We start from the raw sequence: 17922 nt of genomic DNA on the forward strand, positions 1-17922 counted from the left end.
AAAACTGGCTTGATGATAAAAGAAAATTGAATGACTGAATGAAAATAATAATAAAAATTAAGTTAAAAATAGAATGCATAAAGTATTTCAGTCAACAAACGGACAGAAAATCATGAAAAACACCCATCTTTTTCCTAAAGTCAAAGGTGACCTCTTCAACCAATTTTAACAACAACAACAACAACAAATTCTCGGAAAAATCAAAGCATTTTTTGCTTTAGAAATAACTTTAATGATTAATTCATCAGCAAAATAGTTGCTCCAACCTGTGCAGGCCTAAACAAGCCCACAGTCACCTGCCTCCTCTTACGATCTGAGGTAAGAAGATTGAGGGATGAGGAAACTGAAGGCGCTTTTCCCTCAATGGGGGAAAGTACAACTGCCTGTAGTAAACAAACCAAACAGGAAATCACAGCTTAGGCACGAGGCACACTTGCACAAACACGGATGACTGACAAATCTCCCTGATTCTCTGCCTCTTTTCTTTCTCTCCTTCATACCGCAGTTTCTCTCTTCATCAACAAGAGCAGCAGGCAGCCTGCTGTGTTGTTTTCCAGACAGGAAAAGAGGAAAGAGAGTGATGGCTGATCCAACCACTTCACATCACAGGCCACAGTTTTAAGTGGAGAGGCCAGCCCCACTGATTGGCTTATGATGAAGACCTTGTGTAATGGTACTGTTCGAGAGGAACGCCACTCGGCTGCCTCCACATCAACTGACACACTGGTGATGTAATGCTCCAACTATGACAATATAATGACAGACTTAGTTTGGGTATCTTAAGCAACGGCACATAGTGACACGCAATGGTCTGTGCTGTGTGCATGTGCAAGAGTGACAGAGGACGAGAGTGTGACTGCATGTCAGCAGTGTGTTCGTAACAAAGAGAGGATTTTCACAAGTTCAGGATCTCTCAGTCAATAAAAACTGGACGCTACAACTCTGTGGTCCTAATATCTTACATCCTTTTGTTGCAAATGTTTCCCAAACTACAGTGACAAGAATCTCTGTATTATTTTCATTTGGTCTTTTGTTTCAGTTTTGGATGTTATTTAGCTCCTGGCAGTTTTGCAGTAATAGCAGTCAGAGAAACAACTGACTGTGAAGGCGTAAAAGATTTTGGTAAACTAGCCTGCCAAGAGGAAATTGTCCTGAAAAATGAAATAATACTTCATAAATGTGGGTAAAAGGTCTCTTTGATTGTTTTCTTTATTGATCCCACCGAGGGAAATTGAAGTACAAGAACAGATAAAATAGGGATTAGGGATGAACAATATTGGATTTTTGACAACTTACAATATGCAGATATTTTTCCAACTCATTTTGGCTGATACCGATACAGGCAAAGATATTTTTCAACATTATTGCAGAGAACATCAAGCAATTCTGGCATGGAATTAAAGGTCCTGTTGATAATATTTTTATGTAGCCTCTGAGGTGTCTTTATCATTGGAGTACATGCTGAGGGACACAATCCTCTAAAAAGTATCTGCTAATGTTTTGCTCCAACCAAGGTATTAGGTGTAATATCTGTCAAAGCTGATTTGTTATCAGAAGGCCTATTTCGCTGTTTCCTTGACCTACACATCCCTCTCTCGCTCCTTCTATCCCTGGCCTGTGAAACCAGCAAGGGGCGGCCACACTTCGTTAGGCCCGACTGTGCATTCCCATGTCGGAGTCAGTCCACAGGGAGTCCCTAAACACCTCCATTCCCACACCCCTCTGGCTGCCCGTCCTCCTCTCCCTCGCTCACTCTTTCCTTTCCTATTCAACACCACCACCACCTTGCTCTCCACGATCTCTTTGTGCCTCCAATCTGAACTATTTCTCCAAATTGCCTCCAGTTTCACTGAGGCCTTATCTCTGGTTTTCTCACAGTAAAACAGCCACATAACAGGAGCGGAGCTTTATCACTGATAATGGCCTCTGTTTACTATCGCCTTCATGCTCCACCTCACCACCAGCCCCATTTTCCCACACATACACGCATGTGTACGCATATAGATGTACAAGCACGCACACATACATGTGCCAGTAGCACAGTGTAATGATGTATGTGCACATGCATTTATGAGAATGTGCAGTCAGAGTCATGCAGGGTTAATTGTGGGAGCGAGCGGGCTTGTTGTGCAGATCTACATCACATGGGCTGATTGTGAATGAAAAGAAAAACTATTACAGGCCTCATTCATACTCTTAGAGAGAAGTGTGTGTGTAGCACTGAATCCAGTCCACACACTAATCCAGACATAAACCCTGTTGAGGGTTTGGTGTGTGACAGGAACAGGTCTAACCACACACACCAACAAATGATAATTAGTCATCAATATTTACTATATATAGAGTATAAATGGTGACATCAGAGGAAGAAAGAGAGGAGAATAAAGGTGGAAAGACATCCATATAACAATAACAGGACTCCTCCTCCGAGGGTATGTCTGCACCCTCTAATGGCTCAACACCTTTCCAGCTCTTCAACGAGACGCAGGACGCTCCAACTCCCCCCTTGGCTTCAGTCTGTCGCTGGCACTCTGCTCCTATCAGAGTTTACACAAAACAGAGAGTGGAGAGAACCCGCCTCATCTGCCATCGCTCTCTCACACAGACCCAAACCCACATCATAAAAATGACCTTCTGCCCGTGACAGCAGCCTTCAGCACCAGCAGATATGATGGGTGTATTACTCTAATGTGCATCTGTGGTCTGAGTCAGCCCAGGTATATTATGATTATTAAAACGTGTTGTCGTTTGATAATGGAACAGATAGTGTGGAATAACTGACTAATGGAGGGCCAAGACAAATGGATATGTGGATGACAGACGAAAGCAGAAATGGTGTGTTTCTATGTGTGTGTTTGACGTGCGGTGTGCATGTGACGGGGCCGTAACCAGGTGGGGTTGTAGGAGTAGTCACTGTAATCAAATTGAGGATACAGTCATACACACAAAGTATTTCCAAGACATTTGGGTGCAGAGGTAAATACCTGCAAGCATGACAAAATATATAAAAGTAAGTAGCAAAATGCACACACCAACACACACTGTGAGCACATAAAGGCATGTCAAGATGCTCCGATAACATCAGACACACACAGTAGTGTATTATATACACTATATAGGTGGAGCTAATGAAAGCAGCCTGCAGAGGTATAAGGTTATGAGCTTGAGCTATGGCAGCAAGGACCAGATCAGTATCAGTCAAAGGGACCTTTCTCTGTCGTATGAGATCATGGTCTCTGGCGAGGCCGGCCTTACTGCTAAAAACACACAGCGGACAGCACAATAAGCTCCAGTCGACAGGTAGGAGCTGGCCAGAAAGCAGAGAAGAAAGAGCGAGGAGGCATTTAGGGAATATGAAACCTATACAAAGCAGCTGGTTGTCTACTTCTCCAATTTAAGGTGTTTTTTAGGCTCACACAGGATCGCTCTAGTGCTCTTCAAAGATGGGCACTCGCTAGAAGACTTTCAAAATCCCAACCAGCGCTATGTAAAGATCTATAAAAATGATTTTTACAGTCTCTAATCATGTGTTTTCTGCAGTGGTTTAATATAGTTATTTCTGTCTACTCTGTATATATACGACAGCTATTACATGTTTTTTTTTAATAGTTGTTCCTGGAGTATCTCCATTTTCCCCCCTCATTAAGGTATTTCTTCATTTAAATCAATCTAATTATAGAGGATGCCGCATGCTCTACACATTGAAAATCCTTCTGAGGAATATTTGTCCTTTTATACCACATCAAACTTCTGGATAATGTTCAGATTTAAACAGTTTCCAGTAAAGAAAAAAAAAATCACAAATCACAACCATTCAGACACGTCTCAACCTCAAACTGAAGGTGAATAATATAAATCTCAGCAGTGGAGACACGCCACAGTATTGGAAACGAGTCTTCATGGTCATATTGAGGTCATAATCAGACTTTGAATAAAGCTGCGGTCAAACCATGTAATTAACTCTTCATTCTATTTTCACTTCATCCTTTTCCTCTCCATCAGCCGCTCCTCCCTTCTCTTTTTATCAGCCCTGTGGTTATATCAGTCACTGGGTGGGACTGAGTGAGTGGTAAGGCGGTATCTCAGAGGGTGAAGGGTCTGCTGAACTGTGAACTCGTACAGTTCACTTTATCAGCCCTCCTGCCTCCAGACGCTGCAGGCCTGCAGCTTCTCCAGCTGTCCAGGCCATCCTCAGCTGTCCCACTGGCCAGTGGTGACTCAGTGTTTTAGACTGAAACTAGAGCTGACTCGGCCATAAAATAATGTTTGGATTATCACAGCGAAAAAACAGTGGACGTGTTGGGAGCATCAAGTCAACTGCAAGAGTGCACACTGGTTACCCCAGTCGCCCCCATAAAACATCAGATCAGGACACTTCTCACATTCACTTGGATTTTAAAATACAACCAAAGCTATGGTGTTTTTCTAGATTTTTTTTAATGTAATGTCTTAGAGTAGGACTATTTTAAGCCCAGGCTGGGCACTATATTAATATTATATCATTATCTGGATTTTGAGACTAGATTTTAATATTATATAGTTTCAAAGGTTGCATTAAAGTAAAGTCATTTTCTGAACCTACCAGACTGTTCTACTTTCCCTTTACCCATTTAGTCATTATATCCACAATATTAATGGTTATTTATGAAAAATGTCATTGTCTTAATATTTTGTGAAAGGACCAATCGTTCGACCAATCATTCCAAACAATATTGTCGTATTATCAAGGTTTTGGTCAAAGATGTTCTGACATTTGATTTTATCGCCAAGTCCTATCATTTATGAAGTGCTTTTGATAGTATTAAAAACATCAAGGTACATATTGTGTAACACGTTACAGCCTTAAAATATTTATAGGCCATAGTTCAGAATCCTGGTGAAATAAGTGATTGAAAAAAGGTGATTGGTTGACACAAATATTTTCCTTAAATCCATAGTTTTGCCAGGAATATGAATAAATCTTGAAATAAATAAGGAAAAGTCAGCCAATCATACCAACTTCTTAGGATTCATCATCTGGGAACCATGAATGTGGTACCATATCCAAGCCAGTCCATCTGGAAGATATTGAAATATTCCACAGTATAAGAGAAAACTTTAACCAGCCTGTGGTGCCAGAGTAAAGATGAGAAAGAGATCACGAAAGGCCCGATGATCCATTCTCTGGGGACCATGAATGTCGGTCCAAACATTCAGCAACAATGACTTCAATAGAGCCACACCGCCACCATGGGTCTAAAGGGAATTGCTGCTTTTCTCTCAATAAAATGTAACTGTAAATCAATTTTAAAACAATCTGCTCATGTTTCGCAAAAACTTTAGGCCTTTCTTTATCTCCCTCGCACATGCACACAATCACTGCCAGATTAATAATGTGGCAGATAAAATCAATCATTGAAAATATGTGGAATGATGAACAGTTGGCTGTAACTAAACATCTGTATCTCCCATTTAAAAGCATGACCATATGAGCACATGCTTTTTCATTTTTTGGGGGTTATTTCCATAATCACTGTCTGATGACAGCTCATATGACCCACAGATTATCGATTTATTCTTATGATAACCTGCCCTCGTCCTGTCTTCATTGACAGAACACACTCTCTCTGTTCCAGTGTTATTCCTCTTGTGTGAGGGAGTTAGACACAGCTAATGGTTTTATGCACACTTACACTGCAGGTTCATGGGTGTTCACATTACCCCGACAATGGAAGGACTGGTGCGGAATAATCCACTGGTGATTAAATGGGATTCATAATGGAACAACACCGGACCTGTAAAACCATCTCCAGGATGGTAAATCCTAGGTTGGTTTCTAGTGTTGTGCAAATATGTGAAATAAAAGAAGATAAATCCTTTCCACAGGAGACATGTGAGGGAATATTTCAGAGGATTTTGGATGAAGTTGTCTAAACAGCGAAGAAATGGTCCGGCGATGAACTCCTTTCATACATTGAAGCATAAAAATCCAGCAAAAATTACTGGGAGCGAGCAAATAAACAATAAATCAAAGCTGATGAACTTTGTCACCTTTGTAAACTCTCAACATCTGAGCCAATCAAACCTCTGTGCTCGTGCTGTCTAATATTTCCATTAGCAGCATCAGAGCTCCAAAGCCTGCACCACAGAAGCTCAACCACAGGGTCACAGAGAGGGTAACTTCAAACCAAGGCTTCTTCTCTCAATGGTTGAATGCTGCATCACAAATTCATTTGACTGTCCTCACTTAATACTGTCCAAGTTAATTTTATTCACATGAAAGCCGGACCAAAGTGTCAGAACTGGTTTGACGGCACCTTGTATGAATATGTCTCTCTGTCTCTTGTTTATTTCTGGACATAAAGGAGGGAAAAGAATGACATCTTGGTTGTTATTGGCCCCAGTTTGTCTCCCTCATGTTTTATTGTTATATTTGAGTAAAGAGCTAAGAGTCAGTTAAAGTCAAAGACACATTTCTGAGGAAACAAGAAGAAAGTTTATAACATTCAACAGGGAACAGTAGAAAGCATCATAGAAGCCAGTGACAATGGTACAGTGACTGCTTTTTAAATCTTTCACTTCAGTTGCTCTGTCAAACTTAGCATGAACTGAATGATGTTCGAGCGCTGCTTGAACGAAAATGGATGGAAAAGTAATAATACACAGCGTCCTGGACTTCAATGCAGAGCATGACACCAAAAAGGGGAGGAAATTTCACTTAGGTGTTGTGTTTCCATCACTGCCGATCTGAGCTGGAGCCCATGAATACCAGTGACTACTGTGAGTCATTTAACCTGGGAATGAATGCAGATTGTCCCCATTCCTCTGAAGACAAAAGCCAGATGTAATTGGGTGTTAGCAGCTTCTTTGTCCAGTTTGAAAGGAGTTACGAAAACAATATTTTCTTGGCTTACGTCATTTCTGGATGCCAGCTTGGTTTTGATAAGGACATAGAACTGCTGTTTGAAATATTAAGTTCTTCTTAACTGTAAATCAGACTCATCCAGATGGTTAGAAGAGTCTTTGAGGATTACCTTGGAGACAGCAGTAAGTGTTATTAAACTTTTTTTTTTCAGATAAACTGATCCCTAGCTCTGTGCCTCAAAGGAAATGATAATACATAAGAAGCACTAAGTCCAGATACTGTAGGTTCTTATATGGTATTAAAGGCTAAAGCCCAGCTCTGCTTGGGGTGGTCCTGAATGTAGCTTCTAAGTCATGATGAGTTCACGGATCCTCTGCAGGTGTTTAAGTCAAGCTGCACAGTCACCATGCTGAGCAGGGAAATGTACTTAAGTGTAACACACTTTCTCCTCTGTGTTTGAGTCTGTGTGTTTTGTTGCCAGTGTGTGTGTATTTAATAAAGGTGCTGCCTGCCTAGCTACCTTCAGTGGCTAGTTCATTAGAAGGGAATTAGGGTTGACGCGCTGCGTTCCTGAGAGGGGAAGAAAAGCCAGGATTGTTGGTGAAGAGGCCAGCTGTGGCCACGTCTGAGCCCCAGTGACGAGGCTCTTAGATAGGCTGCCAAGCTCGCTGCTCTCCCTTCTCTCTTCGCTTCACCGGGCCCCGTCCGCTGGCCCCTGACAACCAGCACACACACACACATAAGTAGTGGCACACATGCATGTGCATACACGTATGCTCAGGATTTAATTAAACTCACAGAGTCCCGTGTCAACAGGTCTGCAGTGACCCCTGTGACACCTCCAACACACTCCCAATTCCACATACGACCACATGCAAAGTTGCCAGATGGAAAAAATGCAGCAGCTTCAGCAGTAATTCCCCTCCTGTCCTCAAGAAACAGAATAACGCTTCATTACCGCTCCAGCTTGTCATCAATACAGCTCCATCTTCACACCGCCACAAGCAGCCACAATCAGCGTTGTACAATTCTCCCATAATCCCTCTCAGCGGGGGAATCGAGCCCGCAACAAGACAGCCTCGGGGCGTCAGCAAAATATCAATTCATGTAGAAAAATAACCTCACAATATAAAAGACAGTTGAAGACATCTGAAGACAACTTAACACACAATGCTGTCTGACCGCATAATGGACAAGCGTGTCTGTTTTGCATAATGTTGACATGAAAAATGAAAACCCAAATCTTTATTTTTACAAGATGAGACAGAGAGAAAAAAACCAGGGCTTCAACTGCTTGAACAGATTATTACAGGCCTATTAATCACACACAGATCTACTTATTATCCCTCATACATGAGAGACATCAGAAGCTTGTATTCAAAATGGCACATACTCATGTGCACTCAAACACTAACTAAAACTCAGGAGGACCTGTAATAGCGTGGTGAACTGGTCCAGACTGTCTTAGCTATAAAGCAGGCATGTCACCAGTCATAAAGACCCTCAACATCCAGTGCTGTGCTGGGTGGGGTGGGGGAAGGTGTTGCTGTAGGACGTGGGTGGTATACAGATTGAAAGGGAGGCAAAGATGTGAAAGTACTACTAGGGATCATAAATCTTTTAAATGCACATGATAAAGGGAACGTAAATGAGCAAAAATGCATACTTCTAACATGGCATGTGTTTAAGTTTGTGTTTGCATCTGTAATGTACGACGGTGCTTGCTTGTTGACGACTGCGGAGCCCCGGAAAAGTTGCGTTCCGCGTTAACCCCGGGGTTCAGCATCAAGGGCCCAGGTTAGATGACCATTAAATGACCTGTCGGCGGGGGCCTGGGAACTAAACGGCAGCTACGACGGCCACAGACGAAGGGAGAGAGAGGAAGCGTTGGCGCAGAGGACAGAATGAGGAGAGGTGAGGGTCACGACCTGCGCCGACCCTCTCTGCTGTTAGGCCACCGGAGGAAAGTCCGGTTCTCGTCACGGTTGCTTTTTAAACGCTAAACACAGACAGAGGTACACATGTTTCAGAGGAAGTGAGAATGGAGCGACCTGTTTTGCACTCTCAACTAGCGGTTGATGGATTATCCTCAAGTGTTAGTGCTTTACAGATGCACTTTGTTCAGCAAAATCTTTGCCAATGAGGCAGGGATAAATTGTGCAAAAATTACAGCGAAACAATCCCTGAGAGTCTGGAGGCTTCTCTAGTTTGACAGCGCACAAATTGTTGGAAGAAATATGTTTCTGGCAACACGGAGTTGCCAAAAAATCCTTCTCTTCGCGTGAGTGAAAAACCTTGCTTAGGAGAGATTCACTTCTTACTTTTCCATTCGGTTATTCCCTTTCTTTAATAAACATCTGTCGCTTCAGGTTAAGTGTTTCATTAGCAGTCCCACTGAAGTCTCTTTCACATTCAAGCCAAGTCTAATGGCAGGAAAAGAAAGAAAAACGTTGTTTTTTTTTTTTTAAACAAAATAACATGAAACCAAGGTGGGAAATACCGATAATAAATCTGAACATGAGATTAAATAATAATGAATGAATAAAACCAGAAGAAAACAAATGAAAAAGGCTATTTATGATATGATATATATCAGCAGACGTAGCAGTTAATGGAAATTTGAATCACACATTTTCTGTGTCAGAATTTTAAATTCAGTGAATAAACCACTAAATATCAAGATATTTCATGCTCTAAATCATTCATGGATATCATGAATTACACAGTAATTATTCTGCCTACCAGAGGCAACAGTAATGATCATAAGTTCGGGTTCGACTTGGCTCCACTGACTCAGTCCCTCCACGCTGTGCATTGATCTGTCATAAGGAACAAATTGGAGATGATGTCAGTCCGAGGTGCACTCTAGCCTATTTTTCCTACTGTGGAAAAGGCTCAAGTCCAAACTGTCGCGGATCCGCCATTGCATACACCGCAGCACTCAATAAAGTCTATTTTATAAACACAATCCACCAATAACGGTCTCGATGAATGACTTACTGCCCTGTTAAAATCCTGTCCAGCTAAACATACCGTGGTCGCTCTTGGACGGACACGGGGCGGCTAAAGAGCAGCAACACAGCAACGGTTTGGGTTGATATCACATGATCTGGACGAATATTTTTGGCAAATGTTTCTCAGATCCTCAACCAAAGTTCCCTACAATGATGGCAGTGATGGACCTCATACCAAAACTCACATTGGATGATCCAAACCATTTTCAGACCATACTTGCCCTAATAACTTGTGTGTGTGACTTTCCTTCATGGACAGCCAAGACAGAATTATTGGAAACGCTACGACCATAAAACCCAGTAATTTACAGACACAAAACATTACAGTTTAATATTTGTTTTTCCTTCGAGCTCGAGTACGTGTCTGCAAATGATTGAGAGGGTCAACCCAAGAGGGGGAACGAGAAAGGTAAAGAGAGAAATATAAACCCTAGAACAACTTCTTTTTTCCATTCCTGCTCGACTAGAGCTACAAAAACATTCTGGAGGCGTTCAACAGAGCGCCTTTCATCGACCGTCATTGCATGTGTTTTGACTCCGTGGTGTCTTAGAGATCTGCTTTATCAGTCAGTTAACAGCGTTTATCAGTCCCTCTTGTCTACCAGCCTGTGTGGAACCAGGCCATCTGACTCATCTTTCTGTGACACACACACACCTTTGCTGGCTGCGCCTATGTGTCCATACTTGCTCTTTTCTGGTCCATCTAAAACGCCACTTCATCTCCCTTATCCACTCCACTGATCTCCCTCATACATCAAAAGCAGAAATTCCACTCCTGCTGGATGAGCATCTTGTATCTCCAACATTTGGAAACACAAGAAAATAATTGTGTGCAGAGTGACAACTGTGATCTTTACAGAAATCACACAACAGGGTTAGGTAGGACTTTGATAAAGTCATCGAGTTCAAGTAAAAACATGAAAAGTGAGGGCTGTGCGATATGATGAAACACCTATTTTCATATTACGTATTATTGTTTATTTTATCGTGTCGTAAATCAAACTCAACTGCAACATTTTTTTTTGTCATCTGTCAAACAAACATGGAGGACGGTGACTGTGACACACAACGGGGAAATTCTGAACAGGAGAAGGACTCCAACCAGCCAAGAAAAACAAGGAAGTTAACGGGGGAGACTCATCCTCCATCCAAGTTTCTGTTCAATAGTTTTTGTGTAATCCTGCTGACAAACCAACCAACCAACCAACCAACCAACCAACACACAGACAAACAAACGGACATGGGCGAAAACATAACAACCTTGGCGGAGGTAGAAAACAAACAAAAACCTTCATCATGGTGTAGATGTGACAACCTCTAATTATTTTAAGCATCAAGTCTCAGCCTGAGGGGCCCCCGGCCTTGACCTCACCTTTCCCCCTTTGTCCTGGGCGGACCGACTGCACATGCAAGTGTGTGTTTTACTGTTAGTGTGTCCCAACACACCCACAATAAATCATCTGCTTTAATGGCCGAGCCCGTGATATGTACAGTGAAACTAATGAAAACCTCACATAACGGAGCAGATTTACTTTAACAGAGACTGAGGGAGGGAGAGAACAAGAGAGACACTGAGCGAGGCAGAGAGCAGTAAGAGATAAGATCACTATCACATTCGTGTTGTAAATCACAACAGATATGCGTGTCCGCACACATGTATGTGTGTGTGAATCTCATGAGAATGCTTTGAGCTCTATCGTGCTACATCTGGGAGAGTTATTGGAGAGAAAAGAGAGAAAGTAAGAGATTGTTACAGAGGACAGCGTAGCCTTGACTTGATAGCCTTGATGAGCTGCAACTGGTACGACGAGATCGACTCCCATTACTGCTCTGTCTGTCTACAGCGTACACACGCATTTTTGTTTGGAGGGAAACCACATTTTGTGACCACCCATGCAGAGGAACCATAGCTAATGCACAGTTTAGTATTCCAGTCATACAATGCCAACGGCCCTCAAATATTTCAAGTGTATAAACTTTGCATAGTAAATAGGGAGTGTTATGGTCAAAAGGAAAGCAGAAAAATATGCATTTGACAAAGAGAGACACAGAGATAAAGACACAATTCTCGTTTATGTAGCCAGCGTCTCTTAACAATAAGCAGTGCTGACCAGAAGTTTACAAGCCCACATCCTTGCCTCGGCCCGGGCCCGTCCACCGCTGCATGATGAAGCAGCTTGAGCAATTTGTTAACACAGCAGATGCGTTCTTCTCTAGAGGATAAAGCATGTAGACCCAAGATGCTCTCCATTGCTCTTTCTTTTCATTCAATCAACTTCTATTTGACTTCTCCACCATGTGAAGGCCTCCCCATCCTGTCACAGCCGAGGGAATCTGTGTGCATGCGCGCTTATGTGTTTGTTTGTTTTTTAACCACACAGGTCATTTCAGAGCCAAATTACCCAATGATTGTTTGGCAAAACCACAAGGGATTCAAACAGAGGCATGGTCTCATCACACAACACAGAGAGACAGAATTCTCTAAAACAAAAAAAATACCGTAAGGTTTTCACGATGGGCAACGAGGGACAGAGAACAGAGATTTGCAGTATGGTTTTATGTATAATTTTATGCATTTTCTTAATAAAACTGTTATTTTTGTGTTTGTTTTTCTGCCTTGGGTGCCTCCGACTGGCTGATAAGGCCGCAGGGGGACTGACCGAACCTTTCTGTCTGCCAGCGGGCTTTGGATTGGAATAGAATCTGACTGACTGTGAATCAGAGGAGTGGAAATCTCGATCTTCACTCTGAAAAACGAGTTTATAAGCATGAATTCTACACTAAATAGGAAAAAAGAGTTACAAATGAAGGCAGCAAAGAAAAAAATAAACACAACGCGTAAAAAAGTGAACTAGAAATTTGCATGTGCTTGTACACAATATATATTATTATCCTGTACACAGGCCTTGAACTATTTCATCAAAATATGTTAATTACCCTCTGCGTGCACCAGGCCTGACCTGATGTAACCTGTGCCACATAGTTGCACTCATTCCTCCGATAGAGTTTCTGTCTTAACTAATAGAGCAGTGCAGCCATAGTGAACATACTGTAACTAAGCTGCAGTCACTTTGCTTCCCGCACTAAACCACAGGCACGCTGCTGTTACTCAATACCTGACATACCAGAGTGCAGAGTGAGAGAAACACTGAGAGGTGAAGGAAGGAGGGAGCACAGCAGGGAAGGTAGGAAATGAAGGAAGAGAGGAGGGGAGGAAGGATGAAGAAGAGAGGGTTAGTGTAAATACTCTAAATACTTTTGGTATGTGTTTTTTATTTTCAATTTCAATCAACTCACTCTACACGCAGGTCTGCATGATGCATTGTTGAGACACTTCGGCCGACCTCTGTGACCCTCCCTAACACACTTCCCTGCAAATGTCCGACGAGACAATTATGTGTATCTTCGCAGAAGCATCATTCCAGCCTGACTGTGATGATTAGATTGTTGCACGTCGACAACATGATGCATAACACCGATTTAGCTTATTCTCAAATGATCCTCTCCACACATTTTAAGAATATTTAAAAATATTCTGCTTTGAATGATGATGTGAGTCTGATGTAGATGAAGCCAACGTATCAGTTTGATTGACTAATCTATTAGTTGACTAATCCTTGCAGTTCTACAATAATCTATGAATATACAAATATTGTTCACTTCAAAAGTTTAACAGCTGAGCACAATATATCTCGTACTTTACTGAGAAGTCAATTCTCAACCAAACTAAAGAGAGAAAAATAAGCAAGACAGAAAAAGAATCTTTAAATAAGTCAAAATAAATCACACCGTGTCTCATCCTGGATAATGACATATCATGGGAAAATGCCACTTCTGGGTGACCCCCCCGAGTAACCGGGGGATGGGGAGGTCACCATACGCTGCCCCCCAACCCAACCTCTCCCCTTGAATCTCACCCTTTCTCCTTCAGGCCTCTCTGCACTCTCTCCTCTTCTATCACTCTTATCAGACCAGCAGTGATAAGCAGAAATCCCTCACTTTTACCTCAAGGGAGAACCGATAAACCAGCCGTAACCGCTCTCTATAAAAATACAGGCTACCACAGCTGACACAGCACCCACATGAGTCTTCTTTTAAAGACTTTGAAGGCTAAACGGCTATGAAAATTACAAATCACACAGTTGCCAAGGGAAACATGTTCTCAATCAGCTTTATAATACAAGTTGGTAAAGCCGGGATTGTTTTCATGATGGATTCTTCATCCTTTCAACAATAAAACGTGCACTAATGGCTTGTCCAGCTCTGAGGCATGCACGGCCCAGCTGTGCTGTCTGTCTCCGGCTCTCTCCTTAATGAGAAGTGCAAGCGTGCGCAGAGTCAACAGACTAGTAAACCTCAAAGTGAACTACGGTCTGACCTCTTTGTGTTCCCTGTCTCGCCCTCCTCTGCGTGAAACAAACTCCTGCAATCATTAAAACCTCAGCGCACAGATTCTTGAGGTCCTTTTCATGTCGCTCACTGACATAACCAGCTCGCATCAGCTTGTTCCAATGAGGCCCAAATGCCATGACAGGGTCCACGGGGGGAAACAAAAAGCCCAAAATCACAATTATCATAAAAAAAAAAGCACAATAACAAAACAATAAACAAAGCGACAAACAGGAGCCAGACATGTTTCAAATTATGACATCCTGTCTGTGTTTCCCAAAGCGAGCTTCATTACGGCAGCCTGTCTTACGCTCCCTCTGACTGACAAATGGTGAGAAAGGGCAAAAAGATATTTTGGGTGAGCACCTCTGAAGCCCTCTTCACCCTAAAACTGGAGTTCAATTTGTGACATATATTCCCTCATGAGCCATTTTGGCTCCAATCAAAGACATATAGTAGATATAGTATTCATTTCTGCATTAAAATGTCTAAAAACAACTGACCCAAATGTTTCCAATAACATTCAAACCCAGAGAAATTGTTCTCAAGGTAACGGTGCATTTCATTTGGTCGCCTGTTGCTATAACTTCCAGGGTCGCTATGACTTCCATCATCCAGGGATTAGATGATGTGTCAAACATGTATTAAGACCTGGATATGGGTTGCTGCTCAGCCTTGCTTCCAATTTTGCCAGGACTGTAAAACTCCTGACATCACACCTCAAACAAAGGTCAATTATGACTCTTTCTGGAGTCATTTCTTTTAAGAGAAAAGAAACTCTGGGAGAAACTCTGCTGCTCATATTTAGTGGAGCGATATAACCAAGGAACCTGAAAAAGTAGGAACCAAATTTTTCTTTGGTGCGACACTGTGGCAACAGCTGGGAGATGAATGGAGAAACACTAAAACCCAACATATGGGTGATATGGGCGACTCTCATAAAGAAATACCTTCGGAAAATGAAAGAACCCACTTTAGACAGTAGGTTGACAACTGATTTTTTTGCAAATGACTGACAGGGCTGATAATATTGTGACCAAATATCACTGATGAGACTGCAATCACACTGCTAGCCTTTCCCAAACGAAATCAACGGATGAACAATGTGCCAATTAAAACAAAAATCAGTCATTAACCTGCTCTCTGAAGTTTGTCCTTTCATTTCCTGGATGCATTTCTTCATCAGAGGTCATACAATGTAGATATGTTGAGTTTTAGTGTTTCTCCATGCATCTCTCAGACTTCAATACAGCTGGCACCACAGCGAGATTCAGTGACGTAATGAACCTTCCTTCTATTTTTCGGCTCCTTGTGCATAACCAGGAAAAAACCCAGAAGTTGGAATTTTTTTGGCATAAGTGCCAGGTGAGCAATTTTCATTGGACTGCAATGGGGAATAGTTCTGTTATAAATCTTTGGAGTCACTGAGATACATTTTCCCCTACGAGAATAAATCTGATGATCCCCCGCCATTAATGTCTTTTGTTTTGTTTTGATTCAGAGAAATATTGTGTGTTTAACCAGAGATGAACCACAGAAGGTGAACAAGATAATAAAGTGTGCATGTGGTTTTAATAGTGTTATTTAGGAAAGGTTCCTCTTCAGAAGACAGTTTTATGAGACGCAGATAATATGCAAAGCTGGCAAGAGAGGACAGGTGGGAAGAGTCAACACTTCACTTTTATCTGATCCAGTGTATTTGATGACAGCATTATGTGTTTGTTCTCACACAAACTGTGACAACTTCTGCTTTGAGTACACTCATTATTCGCCTCTCTGTCGGCCATATTTCTCTGTCCCCTCCAGGTTCCCACAGCTGATTAACCATAGATGTTCCCTAGCTTCTCCCCTCTCCCTTCCCAGGTTCCTTCTCTTCAGCGCTCCTTCCCACGGACGTCTTGAAGAAAGGCAGCCCAGGGCCCCGTGAGGAGGGCCCTGGTCCTGTCTCATGGCGGCCCACACATACTGCCGTCAGAGCACATTTACGTGTGACGGGGAAGACGTGTAGTCGGTGGACGGAGGGGGATGGCATGCATCTGCACAAAACACACATGAACACAGATGCCAATACATATGCAGATATACTAAAATGCTAACAAAGACCACGCTCTAACCTCAGCTTCTAAAGGAGGGAGAGAGGCTGGGGGAATAATGAGCTGGGTTTGAGTCAGGACTTCATCGGAAAACAAGCCAGGACGATTATTCCCAGGCTGTTCTAATAGGAAAGCCGCACATGATTCCCAAAACTGCTCCCACCCTTCTTCTCCTGTGTTTGTGCTCACTAATTATGCTGAATATTGCAAAATATGACTAACACTGTACATTCCTGTAACACTTGTGTAGTTGATTACCATTAAAGGAGCATCCCGCTACAAAATTGAAATCTTCCAATACAGTTTTGTTCTTTCCAAGTCTGGATTATGTTCAGAGCTCCCAGAAAAAGCAAAAAATGTCATTTTTCTCAATTGAGCTCAACTTTGAATCCAGTAGCAGCAGCAACCGGTCTTTTTCCAGTCCACCACAGCATCGTCACTGAGGATGAATTAGCACAGTGTGACAAATATTTTAGGTAAAAAATAGCCTTGTTTGGCTACAAAATGGGCTGCTCAAGCTGTTTTGATGGACATTTTTTTCTTTTCTTGGAGCTGTAAAGAAAACATCCCGCCACCTTCAATTTCTTTAAAAGAAGGCATGTTTGTTGTTTCTACTGACAATGTGGGGACTAAGTGAATAAATGAAATGTCATTTTGTGGTGAACTATTCCCCGAGACTTGCTCTCATTCTTTCTGACGATCTTATGATCTCTCCTGCAGGCACTCTTTCTTTGTTTGCTGTCTGCTAAACTCACCAGTTCATACTTCTTAAAACGTAAAAAAAAAACAACCAAAAAACCCACAAGCATGTTGTGAACAACAAAACACGCATACCTCAAACCAAAAAACATGCTTGTGTTCCTGAGTGGATCTACAGACAAGATCATGGAGAGTATGACTGTGTAGTAAGAGTATAATTGTGTCTTCATGGTGGTCTGTGTTTGTTCCGTGATGTACACAAAACAAACCAATCTGAAAATCAAAGCAAGACCGAACTGTCACTGTTAGGTGAAACCTCTCTGACTGATGTAATGTATAAATGTAACTGGTGATATGGTTTCTACAGTAGCCCAGAATGGACAAACCAAACTCTCTAATGAGGTGGCATCTAGCAGTGTGCCATCTGTTAACACGCTGCTTGATGCCACTAAATCCCACACACTGGTCCTTTAATGAAAACAAGGTTCTACCAAAGCCCTTCTAGGCAAGTCTTACTACTCGGCAGCCATCTTGGCAACACCCTTGGGCAGTTATTTGGAGCTATCAAGACCAGGCCTCTGTCTAAAGCCATGATTTCACTTTTAATGGTCACCAGGACATAAAAACTGCATGTAAAGACTCACCAGTCTGTTCGCCCCAGAATAAGGATTGAATGGCTGTTTTTTTCCTACAGGTTATTTTTCGACTAAAAAAGAAAAATTTCTAAGATTGCAAAAGACGTTTTTACTCTTTGCTGAAGCAAAAACACGGTGCGTCAATAAAGTTTCGACTGGTGCTCGAGAATGAACATCAATTTGCAATTTCTTCTGCTGATTTTCTCAAAATTCAATTAAAAACACCACCACATTTTTTGGGCAACCTA

General features: G+C 42.1%; 1 protein-coding gene across 1 annotated transcript in view; it reads right to left on the reverse strand.

Annotated features, from left to right (window-relative positions):
- The window catches only part of coro7 (coronin 7), a 112711-nt gene that overhangs the window by 7637 nt on the left and 87152 nt on the right, over positions 1 to 17922 (reverse strand). The window lies entirely within an intron of this gene.

Source organism: Pagrus major, chromosome 23, assembly GCF_040436345.1.
Source record: "Pagrus major chromosome 23, Pma_NU_1.0".
Classification (NCBI taxonomy): domain Eukaryota; kingdom Metazoa; phylum Chordata; class Actinopteri; order Spariformes; family Sparidae; genus Pagrus; species Pagrus major.